This window comes from Scomber scombrus, chromosome 4, assembly GCF_963691925.1.
Source record: "Scomber scombrus chromosome 4, fScoSco1.1, whole genome shotgun sequence".
NCBI classification, from domain to species: domain Eukaryota; kingdom Metazoa; phylum Chordata; class Actinopteri; order Scombriformes; family Scombridae; genus Scomber; species Scomber scombrus.
Window position 1 is genome coordinate 31433265 of NC_084973.1, and position 6787 is coordinate 31440051.

The 6787-nt window shown below is 40.3% G+C and overlaps 1 pseudogene; it reads right to left on the minus strand.

The window, feature by feature from the left end:
* Positions 1-2925, minus strand: part of LOC133979429 (P2X purinoceptor 7-like) — a 9940-nt pseudogene extending 7015 nt beyond the window's left edge.
* Positions 2926-6787: the final 3862 nt, after the last annotated feature.

Genomic DNA, 6787 nt, shown 5'->3' on the forward strand with positions numbered 1-6787 from the left:
CAAATCACAGACTGGTGCTGGTGTTTAAACTAAAGGCACCTGAAGGCTCTCAACTCTTATTCTAGGTGATGGTATCCAGACCACCATGCATCCTAAGTGCTGTTCACTTCCTTACTCCGCGGTGGTAAAACACAAAGTTCACATTAGGCTTAAAAAACTTTTGCTTCACCTTATTTGCTTGTGTAACCCCCCTCAGCAAAGATTAAGAGATGATGATTTGATTTGCTTATAATCAATTAACAGTAATCTTGATCTATGGCATCAATGTTTACTCCTCCAGCTAAGGTTGTTTTTTTTATTTCATTTTTTTGGGATCACGATGTGATCACAGGGGCAATTGATTGGGTCAAAGTAATAATATTGCTAAGGGAAGTTTTGTGGAGAACTTGTTTAACCCTCCTGTTGTCCTCGAGTCAAGGAAGGAAGAGAGGAAGGAAGGATGTAAGGGGGGAAGAAGGAAGGAAAGGACGAAAGGAAGGGAGGATGGAAGAAGGAAGGAAAGGAGGGAGGAAGGAGGGAAGGAGGGAGGAAGGAAGGAAGGAAGGGCGGAAAGAAGGATGGAAGGGAGGAAGAAGGAAGGAAAGGAGGGAGGGAGGGAGGAAGGAAGGGAGGAAGAAGGAAGGAAAGGAGGGAGGGAGGAAGGAAGGATGGAGGAAGGAAGGAAGCAAAGGAGGGAGGAAGGAAGGAAAAGAGGGAGGAAGGAAGGGAGGGATGAAGGAAGGAAAGGAGGGAGGAAGGAAGGGAGGAAAAAAGGAAGGGAGGAAGGATGGAGGAAAGAAGGAAGGTATGAGGGAGGGAGGAAAGAAGGAAGGAAAGGAGGGAGAGAGGAAGGAAGGAAGGGAGGATGGAAGAAGGAAGGAAAGGAGGGAGGAAGGGAGGAAAGGAAAGACGGAAGGGAGGAAGGAAAGGAAAGGAAGGAAGGAAGGAAGGAAGGAAGGAAGGAAGGAAGGAAGGAAGGAAGGAAGGAAGGAAGGAAGGAGGAAAGAAGGAAGGTAGGAGGGAGGGAGGAAAGAAGGAAGGAGGGAGGGAGGGAGAAAGGAAAAGAGGAAGGGAGGAAGGAAGGAAAGAAGGACAGAGGAAAGAAGGAAGGGAGAAAGGTAGGGGGAGGAAAGAAAGAGAGAAGGAGGGAGGGAGGAAGGAAGGAAAGGAAGGAGGGAAGGAAAGAAGGAGGGAAGGAAGGAAGGAAGGAAGGAAGGAAGGAAGGAAGGAAGGAAGGAAGGACAGAAGGAAGAAAGAAAGGGAGCAAAGAAGGAACAGTCAAAACAGACGAGGTGAATTTGACCCGGGAGGACGACACGAAGGTTAACCTTGAGATGCCACGTTGTGTGTTTTCCTCCCTTCTTTATCTCGACTGTGTGGAAAAAGGAGGCGTCCACACAGCTGCACCTTCTTCCTGGAATACCAAAACACCTGCAGCCCCCGCTTTGTGTGAGCTTACTAAAATCTTTGTTAACAACCAAATAAAGGAAAGAAAAACAATATTTGTCATGTTATTGGTGTTTTTTGGGGAATTACTCCAAAGCCTGTATTTTAATAAATAACAAAATATTAACTCTGAACTCTGCTCCTGTTTCCTGAACGATGCAGAAAAATCGAGATCAAACTAGTTTTTTATGCCAATGAAGCATTTTTTCCCTCCTCTTTTAGATTTCACACAATATCTCAAAGGACGGAAAAATGAACTTATAAGATAAAAAAGTAACAGAATATAATACAGAGAATCCTTTATTTAATTAGAAAAAAATACAAATGTTGTGTCTATGTAGGGTTGAGGTCATGAAGGGGGTTGCCATGCCAACAAGAAAAGTCAGAGGATAAATTAAGTCAGTATGATTCATTATAATGGGAATATGAATTTACACATTTTGTGCCAATTTACCTTGTCAATGTTAAGATAGTTCACAAAATAAATGAAAAGTTTCACGTTATATATTAGTTATATTTCAGTCTGGACTGAAAACTGCCAGAAAACTGCAGCTGTGGCTAAAAATGTCATCTCAGCTTAAAGGGAAAGTTGCACATTTTGGTAATTTGAGGCCAACACCAGCAACAAGTTAGCTTATCGTAGCATAAAGACAAGAAAAACCACTATCCTGGCTCTCTGTAGATAACAATATGAGCCTACAAACATCTCTAAAGCTCATAAATTAACATTTTATATCTTGTTTTTTGTTTGATTTGCAGTTTCAAGTTCCTCTTGCATCCAATCTTTATGCAAAGCTAAGCTAACCATTTCCTTATTAGAGCTTCATATGTAATTCATCAATCTGATTTACCTCAGAAAGTAAAGTTAAATAAATGCATTTTGGATTATTTGCATTTTGGAATAGAGTCACAGTCACAGTTTTACTTTAGACATCAAATAGAGGATGTTGGCAATCTAATTTGTGCTGATGTAATTTTAGATTTCAGTATTTTATCAAGTTTTATGTTGTCTTCTAACGTCTCGAGATTCTTTTTAAATGTTATTCCTTACATTTTGTTTTTGTTTCACGCGTGTAATCCATCAATAAATCACATTATATATATAAATCATCCTTTCTGCTCGGCCAGAATCTGCCACTCTTATGCTCTCGCCGAATCTAAGCACAGAACTCGTGCTTTAACTCTCCAGTGGTGCAGAGAAACCACACAACAGAGCAGACAATGTAACTGCTGTTTGACTCCTGAGGCTCGCGTGTGTGTGTTTGTGATAAACAAGTTCAGGCCAAGAAGAGACCGACAATAAACACTTTTATTGTACTGTAGGTGCATCTGACTGCTCTGTCCACCCGTCCGTTTAATATGTCTACTGTACTGTAAATCCATCCATCCATCCGTCCATTAACCCAGCTGTCAATGTGCGTCAGCTCATCCATCCACCTACACTTCCATTAGATCATCTATCCATCGATGGCCTTCAGCCCGCTTACACTCCACATGCATCCAAACACAATCTGCAGGTTAACGCTGTCAGCATTAACCCTCCTGTTGTCCTTGAGTCAAGGAAAGAAGGAAAGATGGAAGGATGGAAGGAAGGAAGGAAGGAAGGAAGGAAGGAAGGAAGGAAGGAAGGAAGGAAGGAAGGATGGAAGGAATGATGGAAGGATGGGAGGATGGAAGGAAGGAAGGAAAGATGGAAGGAAGGAAGGAAGGAAAGATGGAAGGAAGGAAGGAAAGATGGAATGATGGAAGGATGGAAGAAAAGATGGAAGGATGGAAGGAATGATGGAAGGAAAGATGGAAGGATGGGAGTATGGAAGGAAGGAAGGAAGGAAGGAAGGAAAGATGGAAGGATGGAAGGAAAGATGTAATGAAGGAAGGATGGAAGGAAAGATGGAAGGATGGAAGGAAAGATGGAAGGGAGGAAGAAGGAAGGAAAGGAGGAAGGAAGGAAGGAAGGAAAGATGGAAGGATGGAAGGAAGGGAGGAAGAAGGAAGGAAAGGAGGAAGGAAGGAAGGAAAGATGGAAGGATGGAAGGAAGGGAGGAAGAAGGAAGGAAAGGAGGAAGGAAGGATGGAAGGGAGGAAGAAAGAAGTAAAGGAGGGAGGAAGAAGGAAGGAAGGAAAGATGGAAGGATGGAAGGAAGGAAGGAAGGAAGGAAAGAAAGAAAGAAAGAAAGAAAGATGGAACGATGGAAGGAAGGAAGGAAAGATGGAAGGGAGGAAGAAGGAAGGAAGGAAAGATGGAAGGATGGAAGGAAGGAAGGAAGGAAGGAAGGAAGGAAGGAAGGAAGGAAGGAAGGAAGGAAAGATGGAAGGGAGGCAGAAGGAAGGAAAGGAGGGAGGAAGGAAGGAGGGGAAGGAAGGAAGGAGGGAGGAAGGAAAGAGAGAGAGAAAGAGGGAGGAAGGAAGGAAGGAAGGAAAGAAGGAACAGTCAAAACAGACCTGGGTCAATTTGACCCGGGAGCACGACACGAAGGTTAAACACTTTCTGGTTCAAATAATTAAGATCAAAAACATGAGCTTTTCATTTCAGGATTTTTTTTCTTTGAGGGTCTGTTAACCAGCACAGTGGAAAACCAGGCCTGTATGTTTTATTTATTAACTTTACTACTAGAGCAGTACCCGTTAAAACGTGCCTGAGACATCCTGCACTATGTTCCTATTATGGCCCATTAGTCAATAACTAGAGAGAAGAGTCCACTAAACGCCTCTCACGCAGCCTGTTGGTAGCTGCTGCAATTTATAGATGCTCCCTAAACGCCTCAAATGCAGGCTATAAGTAGATGTTACAATTTACCGATGTTCCCTTAACAGCTCACGAGCTAAAGTTGATCGTATTAACTGTTTCGCCCGTTCAAAACGTGCCTGAGACATCCTGCACTATGTCTGCGTGAGGAACGAGAATAGAGCTTATTTCTCTAACCTTTGTCCAAGTCATTCTCTAGCATTATCACTACAGGTGTAATACCATCTATGGCCACAATGAGGGAGTGGCGCTGTTGTATTTCTGCAGAAGAAGCAAATCACAGTTGTTGTTGAGGTATTTTTCGTTATTTCTCGAGAGCCTCTCACCCAAATAACTTCATACATGGACATTGCACTTCCTTGATTCTCCAACAATCAACCTGCCGGATATAAAGTAGATCAGATGAACAGTTCTCGAGACATGCAAAGGAAATACATTCATACTTACATACAGACGGAGATTCCTTGCTTTATATAGAGAGATTAATTTTAGAATAAAACACATTTAATAACACTGTTTAGGATTATATCTGATGAGAAATGGTGGCTAACAGCTTATTTTAGTACTATTTGAAGTGTCAAGTGACAAATATTCATGCTACAGTTACTGTGGCCGAAAATATCAAAAATAATCATTAAACTCTCCTGAAACACTATGAGTGCTAAAATATAGTTAAATGATAACATACAACGTTCTATATTTTTCTTATTGTCAATAAATCTCTGAACTGATCTACTAACAAGTATTGTGTGTAGGCCTTCAATGTTGTACAAGAACGATTAAAAACTATTAAAAACACATTAATAGTAATAAACACTTGATTAGAAAACGGCTCAGTGATCGCATTTTCAGTCTCCACAGAGTAGTTCTGTGTAAAGCACTTTACTTGAATATTTACATTGTATCACAACCCCTTTACTTCATGCTACATAGTATATTATAAATAATGTTACTATTTAGTAGTAGTAAAGTGTAGTATTACCTAAGATAAGATGAGATATTCCTTTATTAGTCCCACAATGGGGAAATGTGCATTATTACAGCAGGAAGTGGACAGTAATAGAATATAAGAGCAGCAATGAGAAAAAGAATAAAGAACAATAAATAATAAATAATAAATAATAAGTACAACAACAACAAAAAACTGGGAGCAGTGGTGTGTTTTACTTAGAGACTATAAACTAATAACAGTCATCATGTTTTCAGTCTCCAGAGAGTACTTGAATATTTCTATTGTGTGCTACATATCACAACCGCTTTATAACTATATCGTGTATTGGAAATAACTTAAGTAGTTAAGTATATTTTTATTTTAATCTTTCATTTGCACTCTATGTCCTTTTAATGATTTTAAAGCAAATCATCATTTTATGCTGCAACCTTATATTTAATGCTCTATTCTAGTATTTTATTTCTCTCTCTTTCTATTTTTCTGTACTTTGTTTTTATTTAATTTTTTATTACAAATTGTGTACAAAATGCACTGTATAAATAAATAAAGCTGCCTTGCCTTGCCTTTTATTAACTCAAAAATATATTCTTTATTGGTTATCCACACATGATAAACACCAGCTGCTTTAATTATGGTTGATTGAGAGGTCTGTTGTTGTGGCTTTAGAAGAAAATTCACACATTTAAATGTAATTTCTGGTCAGTTAATGAGTCTTATTTTCATCAGCATGCAGTGTTCAAACAGCTCGGTGCACTATGAACATAAAAACTAAATATTTTTGCCTAATTTGTCTCGTGCCGATGTGAATCCTCAGAGAAAACTGAGACTCTGTGTCCGACGTAAAGCAAAGTCACACAGAGCCACGTTCTTCAAATATATTGCCTCATTAAAAAATATACACTAATCTAATTACACTGGGACCTTCGACCTTCCTCATTCCAAAATCACACATTAGCCCACCAGCAGTGAGTCCTCTTCAAACCCCCAGTGAACAATAGCAGCAGTGAGGGTTTCGGAGCGGGATGAGTAATGGGAGGAAACGAGGATGTCTGCAGCTGAAGGTTGTCGGCAGCTATTTCAGGCCTGCAGTTGTTTAACAAAGAGCCCTTATTTTGTTCAAATGGACCATTTATAAAAACAATGGTCGAGGTCTGGAGCCAGAGTCGGGTAGAGCGAAGGGTTGAGAGTGCTCGTAAATGTCAAATAGGCCACCTGAAGAATAGCCTGGAGTGTAAACAGCTAATATTACTCCGACTATTATTGTGCTGGATCTGACAGAGGAAGTGTCCCGACTGTGTAAAGGTTGACTGGGAGAGACATTTGTTAAAGCTGATTATAATTTCAACTGTAAGATATATTTCATGGCATTAATCAAAAGTGGAGCTGCAGTGAATAAAGTCATGTTACACCAGCTGAGACACTGCAGATGTCTTCTTACTCCTAGATTATTGTTTGGGGGGGGGGGGGGGGGGGGGGGGGGGGGGTGGGGGGTGTTACCCTGAAACAGGCAGGAGTGGAAAATGAAATGTGAAAATGAATTATGAGGTTATTAGTTATCTCATTTGCACCTAAAGTAAACATTTCCACAAATATGTTTTAAAATATTTTGGATATTTTGGATTTTATGAGTTGGATCTCCACCGGGATACTTTGCTCCTATAAGG